A 14,155-nucleotide genomic window follows, 5' to 3' on the forward strand; every position below is an offset into this window, starting at 1 on the left:
AATCAAAACAATATTAAGATGTTTGTGTCCCCATGTTTATTTAAGCATTGTTCACAATAGCCAAGAAGTGGAAAATACCTAAATGTCTGTGATGGATCAAAGGATAAACAAAATATGGCCTATTCCTCTGAATGGAATACTACTAATTCTTTAAAAGGAAAGAAATTCTGACACATGGTACAACATATGCTTGAAATAAATGTGCTTGAAATTGTGCACAGTGAAATAAACTAGCTGGAGAAGGACAAATTGTATATGAGTAAAATAATGCTTGCCAGTGGTGACTAGAGGAGTAACGGGTACACACAGTTTCAGTTTATAAGATGACAACAATTATAAGTAGTACTGTGGATGAATGGTTGGAATAGTGGCAGAACACTGGGAGTGTACTTGATGTCACAGAACAGAACACATAGGTTTTTATATGGTAAATTTTATGTTACATATATTTGCATCCTAAATTATAGTTTAAAATTCTTTTTAACTTCATGTCTTATTTTATTTTTCCTGTCATTCTTCATTCTCATTTTATTTTTCCTGTCATTCTGAGCCAGTATCCTACATTGTTATGGCCACAGCCTTTAAACCTTTAGCTTATTTAAAAGAGAACTCTATAGGTAGCCTATTAGGATTAATTCTGGTTTCTAAATTGGTGTGTGTTTGTGTGCTTTCATAGAAGAATTGGGTGTGCTTCAATGTTGGGCTGTACCTAGTTTCTGATTTTCTTTCTTTTTTTAAAAATTATGTTCACTTAGCCAACATGTAGTACATCCTTAGTTTTTTGTCATGGTGTTCAATGTTAGGTATAACACCTAGTCCTCATCAGCACACATACCCTCCTTAATACCCATCACCTTGTTACCCTCCCTTCTGTGGCCCTCATTTTGGTTCCCAAAGTCCAGAGTTTTGCATTATATGCCTCCCCCTCTGATTTATTCCCATTCAGTTTTCTCTTCCTTACCCCTTGGCCATTACATTTCTCCTTATGTTCCATATCTGAGTGAAACCATATAATAATTGGATTTCTATGGTTGACTTATTTTAATTAGCATAATACCCTCCAGTCCCATCCAACTGATGCAAATGATGGATATTCTTCCTTTCTGATGGCTGAGTAATATTCCATTGTATCTATGGGCCACATCTTCTTTATCCATTCATCTGTTGAAGGGCTTATCTTCTCCTTCCACAGTTTGGCTATTGTGGACATTGCTGCATGAACATTGGGCTGCATGAGGCCCTTCATTTCACTACATCTGTATCTTTGGAGTAAATACCTAGTCATCCAGTTTCTCAGTCTTAGGATAGTTCTATTTTTAATGTCTTGAGAACTGCCACACTGTTTTCCAGAGTGGTTCTACCAGCTTGCACTCCCCACATCAGTGTAAGAGGGTTCCCCTTTCTCCACACCCTCATCAAAATTAGTTCTTTTCTGCCTTGTTAATCTTTGCCATTCTATCTCTGAGCATGATTTGTTGGTCAGAGGTCCATGTCTGAGGAGGCTGGAAAGTATCTTTGTGATTCTGTGCATAGGAGGCTACTGAAAGGAAATGTCAGGGCTTTCCTGAAATTTATAAAATTATCAAAACTGAAATGTATTTGGTCTCTCACATTTCCAAAACAGCATTCCTTCTGGATAGGATTGCAGGTTACATTCCATCTCTGAGTGTATTTGAATGGGAGATTGTATACCTTCATGGGAACTCACCACAGTGAGTCTCAGTCTAGGCTAACTTTAGGTTTCATTTTTCCCCTTTTCACCAGTCCCAGAGTTTCAGGGTCAGAGTGTTGGTCATTGATCTCTATTAAGGTGCTGGGGTCCAGCTTCCAAGAGAGTGTACACTAATCATTCATGTTTGTATCCTGGTTCTTCAATAAATGCAGTAAGCATTTTTTGTTGTTGTTGTTGTTGTTTTTATTTAAATTTGTCAGTGAACTATACAGTGATATAGTATTTTCAGATGTACAATTTAGTGATTCAAGACATCCATACATTACTCAGTGCTCATAATGGTAAGTGCACATTTCATACCCATCACCTACTTCACCCATCCTCCACCCACCTTCCCTCTGGTAACCATTAGTGTGTTCTCCAGAGTGAAAAGTCTGTTTCTTGATTTGTCCCACTCTCTTTTCCCTTTCTCCTTTGTTTCTTAAATTCCACATATGAGTAAAGTCACGTGGTATTTGTCCTTCTCTTACTGACTTGTTTCTCTTAGAATAATTACTCTCTAGCTCCATCCATGTCACTGGAAATGGTGAAATTTCCTTCTTTTTGTTGGCTGAGTAATTCCAACCATATGTATATATCACTTCCTCTTTATCCATTTGTCAGTAGATGGACAACTGATTATTGCCATACGTTGGTTATTGTTGATAATGCTGCTATACAACAGCATTGGTGTGCATGTATCTCTGAATCTGTATTTTTATGTTCTTTGGGTAGATACCTAGTAGTGCAATTGCTGGGTCATAGGGTAGTTCTAGCTTTAACTCTTTGAGGAGCCTCCTACTCTTTTTGAGTGGCTGCAACAGTTTGCATTCCCACCAACAGTGCAAGAGATTTCCTCTTTGCTCCACATCCTTGCCAGTACCTGTAGTTGCTTGTGTTGTTAATTTTAGCCATTCTGAAAGGAGTGGGGTGTTACATCACTGAAGATTTGGCTATCTATACACACACACACACACACACACACACACACACTGGAATGTTATTCATCCATCAGAAAACAATGAAATATAGTTATTTACCATGATGTGGTGGGTGCTAGATTGAACCATGCTAAGCAAAATAAGTCAGAGAGTGACAAATACCATATTATTTCACTCATATTGGAATTTAGGAAAAAAAGAAAAAGAGAGAGATGAACATAGGGAAAGGGGAAAAAGAGAGGGAAGCAAACCATAAAAGACTCCTAATAATAGAGTACAAACTGAGTGATGATGGAGTGAGATGGGTGGGGGATGGGTTAAATGGGTTATGGATATTAAGCAATACACCTGTTATTATGAACACTGTGTGTTATATGTAAGTGATGAATTACTACATTCTACTCCAGAAGTCAATATTCCCCAATATGTTAACTAAGTAGAATTTATATAAAAATTTTAAAACATAAGCTATTAAAAAAAAAGAAGAAGAAGAAATACCCCCAGTTTGATGAAAATCTTCAATGTACACATCTGGCCAGCTAAACAAGCTCAAAGCTAGGCAAAATTCAAAGGGATCCACGCCAAGAGATATTATAATTAAACTATTAAAATCAAAGACCAAGAGAGAATCTTGGAGGCCCCAAGAGAGAAATAATTCATCACAAACAAGAGATTCTCATTTAGATTAACAACATTATTTCTTATGGCAATCATGCAGGCCAGATGCACTGGGATGATATATTCAAATACTGAAAGAAAAAAATATATCAACCAAAAATTTTAAATACAGCAAAATTATCTTTTGAAAATGAAGACAAATTATTAATTCATTATTAATTTATTGATTCATTATAGTTATTATTCCTTTGAAATGAAGACACAATTGGAACAATCCAAGGTAAACAAAAACAGAAACGTCATTAACATATCTGTTCTCTAAGAGGGAAAAAAACCTTGAAGCGAGCCTTTCCTACATATTTGACAGTAAGAGAGATTTACTAATAGAAAGAGCATCAGTAAAAGTGTATAGGTAAGGACAACCAATATTTTAAATGTATTTTTTGGTTTGAGTGATGGTAGATTGATAGTAGACCCTAAATATGCCCACATTCTAGACCACAAATCCTGTGTATGTCATATTATCTAGTCAAAGGAATGTCACAAATATGATTCAATTAAGAAACTTGAGAGGAGAGAATTATCTTGGTTTATTTGAGCCATCTCAACATGTTCCTTGTAAGAGGAATGCAGGAGAAGTCATAGAAGAGAAAGACTTAAAAAGACAGAGCTATGGAATGACAAAATTGAAGATAAAGAGGCCATGAGGGAATGGATACAGGCAACTACTAAATTAAAAGGGTCAAGAAAATGTGTTATCCCAGCAGAGACTTGAGATGAGCCAGCCCTGCTTGACACTTTGATTTCAGCGCAGTAAAATGGATTTTTAGTTTCTGATATCCAGAAATGTTAAGAGAATAATTTGTGTTGTTTTTACCCTGTGTATTTGTGGGAATTGGTTACAACAACAAGAGTGATTTAATCAGTAATTATTTCTCTCTTATCTGATTTGAAACCCTGATGTACAGAGAAATAATTCTAAATCTGTGCTGGTGGGAATACAGTGGTTAAAGATGTAATTTGTGAAACAACAACAACAACAACAACAACAATACACATACAGGGTGAAGACACAGAGAATCAAAGTTTAAATATTTTTAAATGAGGCTGGCATTAAACCAATCGAAAATGTCAACAATAATCTCCAAGGCAACTCCTAATTGAATAACTCTAAAATATTTAGCAAGAAATCAAGATCTAAAACAAAAACGAACAAACATAAAACCCAAGATATTTAAACAAACGCTTAGGTATTTAAAATGGTCCACTAGTCTCTCATGGTTCACCTCCCCTTCCAATTTCCATTCCAATTTCCAAACTCCATTCTCCTCTCCATCTCTCCATGTCCTCCATATTATTTGTTATGCTCCACAAATAAGTGCAACCAAATGATAACTGACTCTCTCTGCTTGACTTATTTCACTCAGCATAATCTCTGATAAACAAACAGAGGGATTTGAAGGGGTGGGGGTGGGGATGGGAGGGTGGAAGAACCAGGTGGGGTATTAGGGAGGGCACATATTGCATGGAGCACTGGGTGTGGTGCAATAAACGATGAATATTGTTATGCTGAAAGGAAATTTAAAAAATGCAAGGAAAAAAATTGTTCTAAATAAATATTTTAAAACATTTTTATTTAAATTCAATTAAAAAAATAAAATGATTCACTAGGAGATGTCCAGTTAAAATACAAAGATTGTCTATTCCCATTGATTTATTCAACAATGTACTGAAAGTCCTAGGCATATCAATGAAACAAGAGAAAGGAATAAAAGGCATCCAAACTAGTAAAAAAAAAAATTCCACTATTTGAGATGACATGATTCTGTGTAGGGAGAACTCAAAAGACTTCCCACAAAAGCTATAAACTAATAAATGAATTCAGTAAAATCACAGGAAACAAAGTTAATACACAGAAATGGGTTGCATTTCTCAAAACAAAGTAGCAGAAAAAGAAATTAAGAAAAAAAATACCCATTTGCAATCACACTAAAAAGTATAAAATGCTTAGGAACGAACTTAAGCAAGAAGGTGAAAGACCTGTACTCTGAAAACTGTAGAACACTGATGAAAGAAATTGGAGGGCATGTATTGCATGGAGCACTGTGTATTGTACATAAACAATGAATCTTGGAACACTGCATCAAAAAGCATGATACATTTTATGGTAACTAACATAAGATAAATTAAAAAAAAAAGAAAGAAAGAAAGAAATTGAAGGCAAGGCAAACAAATGCAAAGATACTCCATGCTCAAGGATAAGAAGAATTAATATTGTTAAAATGTCCATAATATCTAGGACAACCTACAGATTGAATATAATCCCTATCAAATCAATAGCATTTTCACATGACTAGGATAATGGTACAATTTTTATGGAATCATAAAGGATCCTGAATACCCAAAGCAATATTGATTAAAAAATGAATGAAGATGGAGGTTTCACAATCTCAGATTTCATGATATTACATGAAGTTATGGAAACTGCATGGTACTGGCACAAAAGAATACACATAGAGGTCATTGAGATAGTTTAGAGAAACCAAAACTAAAGTCACAGTTGTATGGCCAATTTATCTACAAGGAAGGAGGTGAAGATATACAATAGAGAAAGACAGTCTCTCCAATGAATGTAGTTTGCAAAACCGGACAGTTACTTGGAAAAGAATGAAATTGGACCACTTTCTTACACCAAACACACACACACACACACACACACACACACACACACACATAAACTCAATGGATGAAAGGCCAAATGTGAGGCCTAACATCATAAAATTCTGAAAAGAACACATAGGGAGTAATCTCTTGGGCACAGACATTAGCAATGTAATGTCCTTAGCCAAAGGAAACAAAAGCAAAAATAAACTATTGGAACAACACCACACTAAAAACTTTTGTTTAGCAAAGGAAACAAATGAAATGAAAAAGCACCCCACAGAAAGAGGAAGGGACATTTTCAAATGACATATCCAATAAAGGGTTAATATCCAAAATATACCAAGAACTCTTACAACTCAATGCCAATAATACAACTACTCCAATTAAAAAGAGAGAGAGGGAGAGGGAGAGATGGGCTGAATAGATATTTTTCTAAAGAAGACATACATATAGCCAACAGGCACAGGAAAAGATATTCCACATCACTCATCATGACAGAAATGCAGATCAAAACCACAATGAGATACTGCCTCACACTTTTCAGAATGGCTAAAACCAACAACACAGGAGACAACAAATTTTGGTGGAGATGTGGAGGAAAAGGAAATCTTACATACTGTTGATGGAAATGAAAACTAGTGCAGCCACTGTGGAAAATGGGATCGATATGGAGGGCATTATGTTAAGGGAAATGAGTCAGAAAGAGAAAGACAAATGTCATACAATTTCCCTTATATCCGAAATCTAAAAGAGGCAACTAACAAAAAACAGTATAGAGTTGTAAACAAACTAATGGAGGGGATTTGGGCAGATAAGTAAAGTAGGTGAAAGGGATTAAGAGGTAGAAAAGTCCAATCATATAATAAATAAGCCACAGGGATGAAAATTATAGTATAGGGATTGTAGTCAGTATTATAATAATTTTGTATGGTGATAGAGGGTAACTACACTTATCTGGGTGAGTACTGTCTAATGTATAGAATTGCCAAATCAATATATCACATATCTCAAATTAATATAATATTGTATGTCAATAATTCTTCAATAAAACAAAGAAGTGTGTACCTGTTCAAGAGAAAAAGAAATGTAAATGAAAGACTAAGATTGGCAGATGTCTACAACATGGCATGCTGTCTACAACAAATGGCAGAGTCAGACTAACAGATTAAGCTAAAAAGATGTTATAACATATTTTTATAAAGTTCCACACATGTAATAACCAAAGGAATGCAGTGGTGGATATATTGTTAGCAGACAAAACAGACTTTAAAATATTTTACTACAAAGAAGGACAGTATATATCAGTAAGAAGGTCTATCTGTCAAAAGATACAAGAATTATAAACATACCCACTTAAAAACAGAGTTCCAAATATCTGAGTCAAAAACAGACAAAATTTGAGAGGGAAATGGTTAACCATAGCCAATGAAGGATCCAAGAACACAAAAGATCACTGATGAACAAGAAGATATAAACAATATTAAAACCCAACGGAGCTAACAGGTATATTAAGAACGCTACGACCGCCAGTAGAATACACATTCTTCTGAAATGCACATTTAATATTTCCACAGATGGACCTTATGTTGTCATACACAACTTTCAATAATTTAAATGGATTGAAATTATAGTTAATATGTGCTCTGACCACAATGGAATGAATCTAGAAATCAATAATGGTAGGAAATTCTGGAAATTTAGAAATATGTGGGAATTAAACAACCCATCCTTAAATATTCAGTGGGTCAAAAAAGAATTCACAAGGGAAATCAGAAAATATATTGAAATAAATGAAAATGAAAACACAACATGTAAAAGAGTGTGGGGTGCAACAAAAGCAGTTTCAAAAAGAAATTTGTAGCTGTAAATGCCTACATGAGGAAAAAAAGATCTCAAATCAATTACCCAATCTCACATCTCAAGAAACTAGGAGTAAGAAATTATAAACACACAAAAAAGAGAAGAATAACAAAGGCTATGATGGAAATAAAAATTAGGGAATAGTAAACAGGGCAGAGAAAATCAACAAAAGTAAAAAGTTTGGTCTTTAAGAAAATTAACACTGTGGAGATTCCTCAAGAAATTAAAAATAGAGCTTCCCTATGACCCTGCAATTGCACTACTGGGTATTTACACAGATGCAGTAAAAAGAAGGGCCATCTGTACCCAAATGTTTATAGCAGCAATGACCATGGTTACCAAACTGTGGAAAGAACCAAGATGCCCTTCAACAGATGAATGGATAAGGAAGATGTGGGCCATATACTCTATGGAGTATTATGCCTCCGATGGAAAGGATGAATACCCAACTTTTGTAGCAACATGGATGGGACTGGAAGGGATTATGCTGAGTGAAATCAGTCAAGCAGAGAGAGTCCATTATCACATGGTTTCACTTATTTGTGGAGCATAACAACTAGCATGGAGGACAAGGGGAGATGTAGAGGAGAAGGAAGTTAAGGGAAATTGGAAGGGGAGGTGAACCATGAGAGGCTATGGAATCTGAAAAATAATCTGAGCATTTTGAAGCGGTGGGAGGTTGGGGGAACCAGGTGGTGGATATTGGAGAGGGCATGGATTTAATGGAGCACTGGGTGGGTGCAAAAACAATGAATACTGTTGCACAGCAAATAAATTTTAAAAAAAGAAATGAAAATTTAAAAAAACCTGACAAACATTAGGTTAGAACAAAAAGAAAAAAATATTCCAGAAGGAATAAGAACATCACTAGGAACTTTACTGAAAAATGCTAAAAGACTATACTATTGTTAGGTCCCCCAATAATGAGTCTGTGTTCAAAGGAGCAAAACTGATACATTGATCTATGTGTCTGTTTTTGTGCCAGTACCATGCTGTCTTGATGATGACAGCTTTGTAATAGAGCTTGAAGTCCGGAATTGTGATGCCACCAACGTTGGCTTTCTTTTTCAATATCCCTTTGGCTATTCGAGGTCTTTTCTGGTTCCATATAAATTATAGAATTATTTGTTCCATTTCTTTGAAAAAGATGGATGGTACTTTGATAGGAATTGCATTAAATGTGTAGATTGCTTTAGGTAGCATAGACATTTTCACAATATTTATTCTTCCAATCCAGGAGCATGGAACATTTTTCCATTTCTTTGTGTCTTCCTCAATTTCTTTCATGAGTACTTTATAGTTTTCTGAGTATAGATTCTGTGTCTCTTTGGTTAGGTTTATTCCTAGGTATCTTATGGTTTTGGATGCAATTGTAAATGGGATTGACTCCTTAATATCTCTTTCTTCTGTCTTGCTGTTGGTGTAGAGAAATGCAACTGATTTCTGTGCATTGATTTTATATCCTGACACTTTACTGAATTCCTGTATAAGTTCTAGCAGTTTTGGAGTGGAGTCTTTTGGGTTTTCCACATATAGTATCATATCATCTGCGAAGAGTGATAATTTGACTTCTTCTTTGCCGATTTGGATGCCTTTAATTTCCTTTTGTTGTCTGATTGCTGAGGCTAGGACCTCTAGTACGATGTTGAATAGCAGTGGTGATAATGGACATCCCTGCCGTGTTCCTGAAACTTAGCGGAAAAGCTTTCAGTTTTTCTCCATTGAGAATGATATTTGCGGTGGGTTTTTCATAGATGGCTTTGATGATATTGAGGTATGTGCCCTCTATCCCTACACTTTGAAGAGTTTTGATCAGGAAGGGATGTTGTACTTTGTCAAATGCTTTTTCAGCATCTATTGAGAGTATCATATGGTTCTTGTTCTTTCTTTTATTGATGTGTTGTATCACATTGACTGATTTGCGGATGTTGAACCAACCTTGCAGCCCTGGAATAAATCCCACTTGGTCGTGGTGAATAATCCTTTTAATGTACTGTTGAATCCTATTGGCTAGTATTTTGTTGAGTATTTTCGCATCTGTGTTCATCAAGGATATCGGTCTATAGCTCTCTTTTTTGGTGGGATCCTTGTCTGGTTTTGGGATCAAGGTGATGCTGGCCTCATAAAATGAGTTTGGAAGTTTTCCTTCCATTTCTATTTTTTGGAACAGTTTCAGGAGAATAGGAATTAGTTCTTCTTTAAATGTTTGGTAGAATTCCCCCGGGAAGCCGTCTGGCCCTGGGCTTTTGTTTGTTTGGAAATTTTTAATGACTGTTTCAATATCCTTACTGGTTATGGGTCTGTTCAGGCTTTCTATTTCTTCCTGGTTCAGTTGCGGTAGTTTATATGTTTCTAGGAATGCTGTCATCATCAAGACAGCATGGTACTGGCACAAAAACAGACACATAGATCAATGGAACAGAATAGAGAGCCCAGAAATAGACCCTCAAATCTATGGTCAACTAATCTTCGACAAAGCAGGAAAGAATGTCCAATGGAAAAAAGACAGCCTTTTCAATAAATGGTGCTGGGAAAATTGGACAGCCACATGCAGAAAAATGAAATTGGACCATTTCCTTACACCACACAGAAAAATAGACTCAAAATGGATGAAGGACCTCAATGTACGAAAGGAATCCATCAAAATCCTTGAGGAGAACACGGGCAGCAACCTCTTCGACCTCTGCCGCAGCAACATCTTCCTAGGAACAACGCAAAAGGCAAGGGAAGCAAGGGAAAAAATGAACTACTGGGATTTCATCAAGATCAAAAGCTTTTGCACAGCAAAGGAAACAGTTAACAAAATCAAAAGACAACTGACAGAATGGGAGAAGATATTTGCAAACGACATATCAGATAAAGGACTAGTGTCCAGAATCTATAAAGAACTTAGCAAACTCAACACCCAAAGAACAAATAATCCAATCAAGAAATGGGCAGAAGACATGAACAGACATTTCTGCAAAGAAGACATCCAGATGGCCAACAGACACATGAAAAAGTGCTCCATATCACTCAGCATCAGGGAAATACAAATCAAAACCACAATGAGATATCACCTCACACCAGTCAGAATGGCTAAAATCAACAAGTCAGGAAATGACAGATGCTGGCGAGGATGCGGAGAAAGGGGAACCCTCCTACACTGTTGGTGGGAATGCAAGCTGGTGCAGCCACTCTGGAAAACAGCATGGAGGTTCCTCAAAATGTTGAAAATAGAAGTGCCCTATGACCCAGCAATTGCACTATTGGGTATTTACCCTAAAGATACAAATGTAGTGATCCAAAGGGACACATGCACCCGAATGTTTATAGCAGCAATGTCCACAATAGCCAAACTATGGAAAGAACCTAGATGTCCATCAACAGATGAATGGATCAAGAAGATGTGGTATATATACACAATGGAATACTATGCAGCCATCAAAAGAAATGAAATCTTGCCATTTGCGACAACATGGATGGAACTAGAGCGTATCATGCTTAGCGAAATAAGTCAAGCAGAGAAAGACAACTATCATATGATCTCCCTGATATGAGGAAGTGGTGATGCAACATGGAGGCTTAAGTGGGTAGAAGAAGAATAAATGAAACAAGATGGGATTGGGAGGGAGACAAACCATAAGTGACTCTTAATCTCACAAAACAAACTGAGGGTTGCCGGGGGGAGGGGGTTTGGGAGAAGGGGGTGGGATTATGGACATTGGGGAGGGTATGTGATTTGGTGAGTGCTGTGAAGTGTGTAAACCTGGTGATTCACAGACCTGTACCCCTGGGGATAAAAATATATGTTTATAAAAAATAAAAAATTAAAAAAAAAAAACTGATACAAAAGGAAGGTCAAGTAAATCTTTATTTCGCACCAAGCATGGAGAATCAAGCTGACCAGTTGGGGCTGTCTCTTACAAAGAGGAGACCCCTCCCAGTCTCACAGACTAACTTTTATAGAGCAAAGGCATTGTGGTTGATCCTGGCTACACACAGGTGGCCAATGAGATTGTAACACACAGAGAAAACTGTGCAGTCATGCTAGGTCACACACGAGTGGCCAATTGAATTTCAATTTACTCTAGTACATATTTGAACTAGCATATCAGCTTGGTCAGAATTGGTGCCCAATAGGTGGGGCCCACTGTCCTTGGTAGCCAGGGAGATATTATGCATGCCCCACTGATTGGATGTCTCCACCTGGCCTGACCTGCCCTTGTATCTGGGCTTTGCTACCTGGGACTGGTTTCCCAGACTTGCTTTTAAGTAAGTTCCTCTGGCAGGGGCAGGGTCAATCTAAGTTTACTGCATAAACAACAAAATCACTGTTTAACTGGATGGAATCATTCTGGCTAAATAGGCCCTTACACTATCTACACTTATATGACCACAAACTACTTTTTTTTTTAAAATCTGATATGAGCTTCATATCCAAAATATATAAAAATCGCTGAATATATCATCACTAATCAAGTCAAGAACAATAAAATCGCCATTAGCAGACTATCTGAATAGAGATTCTTTTTTCCCCAAAGAAGATACATAAATATACAACAGACACATGAAAAGATGCTCCAAATCACTTATTGTCAGGAAAAACAAATCCAAATGTCCACAAATTTCTTAACGTAGATTAAATATCCAAATTACTAGAAAAACACAAGCCACTGGAAACGTTTTTTTTTTTTAATAGAAAATTTGAATAGATCTATGACAGATAAAGAGATTGCCTTGTTAATCAAAATTTCCACAGGGAAAAGCCTGGGGCCAGAAGTTTTTTTAGGGTTAATTTTATCAAATGTTTCCCTGAGGTCCTTAATGGAAATATATTTTCGATACAGGGTTTGTCATCTAGTAGCAATCAGTCAATATGACATTTCTTATTATTCATCAGAAATGTATTGTGTACTTATCCTGTGCCTTGAGTTTTGTTACTTCGTGGTGCCTTTGATGGTCTAGTTAGTATCTGTGTTTCTTGTTTAATGGACACTGATAACATTGATCACTTTGCTTTCCAGTATCCTCAGAAGGTGTGTTTCAAGGCCTTACAATGATACAATGCCTAGGAGCGAAGGTTTCTCAGATGATGAAATGCCAATAGAGTATTACCCCCACCTTAAAAGACCACCAGAGAGTCAAAGCCAATCAGCAAGGGTCGTTTATTGCAGGTTCGAACCTGGACCTCTGCGCTGCTCGTTGCCCATTGCCCATAACGCCGAGAGGTCCAGAGCTGGGTCGGTGCACGATTTTTATAGACAGATACAAACAAGTTTTGGGTGGGGCTGAGCTGATTGATTGACAGTTTGAACAGGCATACTTGGCGTCAGTGGATTGGGTCAGGGGACCGGAATGGGAAAGCAGACAAAGCAATCTTACAGAAGCAGAACTGGCCGGTTAGCCCACGCATTCGAAAAAAGCACTATCAGGGGCGCCTGGGTGGCTCAGTGGGTTAAGCCGCTGCCTTCGGCTCAGGTCATGATCTCAGGGTCCTGGGATCGAGTCCCGCATCGGGCTCTCTGCTCAGCAGGGAGCCTGCTTCCCTCTCTCTCTCTCTGCCTCTCTGCCTACTTGTGATCTTTCTCTGTCAAATAGATAAATAAAATCTTTAAAAAAAAAAAAAAAAAAAAAGCACTATCAGGATATTGAAGGCCTGGTTACTATCAAGTAAAGACAATTGGGAGTCTCCTGGTGGAACGTTACATTCCTGCTATCAAGCATCCTTGTTAATGAGATTTAGGTTTAGAAGAAATTTAACTTTATTTACTTTTCCTTCTACCTCCACCTCCTTCCATTTTTCATGGAGGGGAGGGTAACATTGGGCCTATCGATAAGGTAACTTCTTTGTTGTAAATCTCAAGGACATTTGCAAACCAAGGGAAACTCCTACCTTGCAGGACTGTGATCTCTGCAAGTTAACTATTTATCGTTTTATGGCAGTCAGGGGTGCCTGAGGAATGCTACACATATGGAGGGGAACGGGTGAAGGGGGGGGTGCAAGGCGCCAGAATTTGCTTTGTCCTCAGCCAGCCTCCTGCTCCTTCAATGACTGGGTACATCCTCACCATAAATAATTCTTTGTGAGCTTGAAAAAAAAAAGTTTTACATAAAAAAAAATACAAAAGTACCATTTCATGTATACAGTATATAAGACAATGATGTAAAGTTTTTAGGTAACACCGTACTTTTCATTTTATTATATTCAAATGTTATGACTCACATTGAGCTAAAGTGACAGATGTTGTTATCACAGTTGTTCAGAAGGGGAAAGGGAGGCACTGGTCTGTAGTCAAGTGTGCAGTTCAAGAGGTGGAGTGGAAATTTTCTGACAGCAGATTGGAAATTTTAGTCTTGAATTTCACAGCTCTTCAAAACC

The sequence above is a fragment of the Mustela putorius genome, unplaced genomic scaffold (assembly GCF_011764305.1).
Source record: "Mustela putorius furo isolate JIRA1106 unplaced genomic scaffold, ASM1176430v1.1 tig00001094_pilon_pilon_pilon, whole genome shotgun sequence".
Lineage (NCBI taxonomy): Eukaryota > Metazoa > Chordata > Mammalia > Carnivora > Mustelidae > Mustela > Mustela putorius.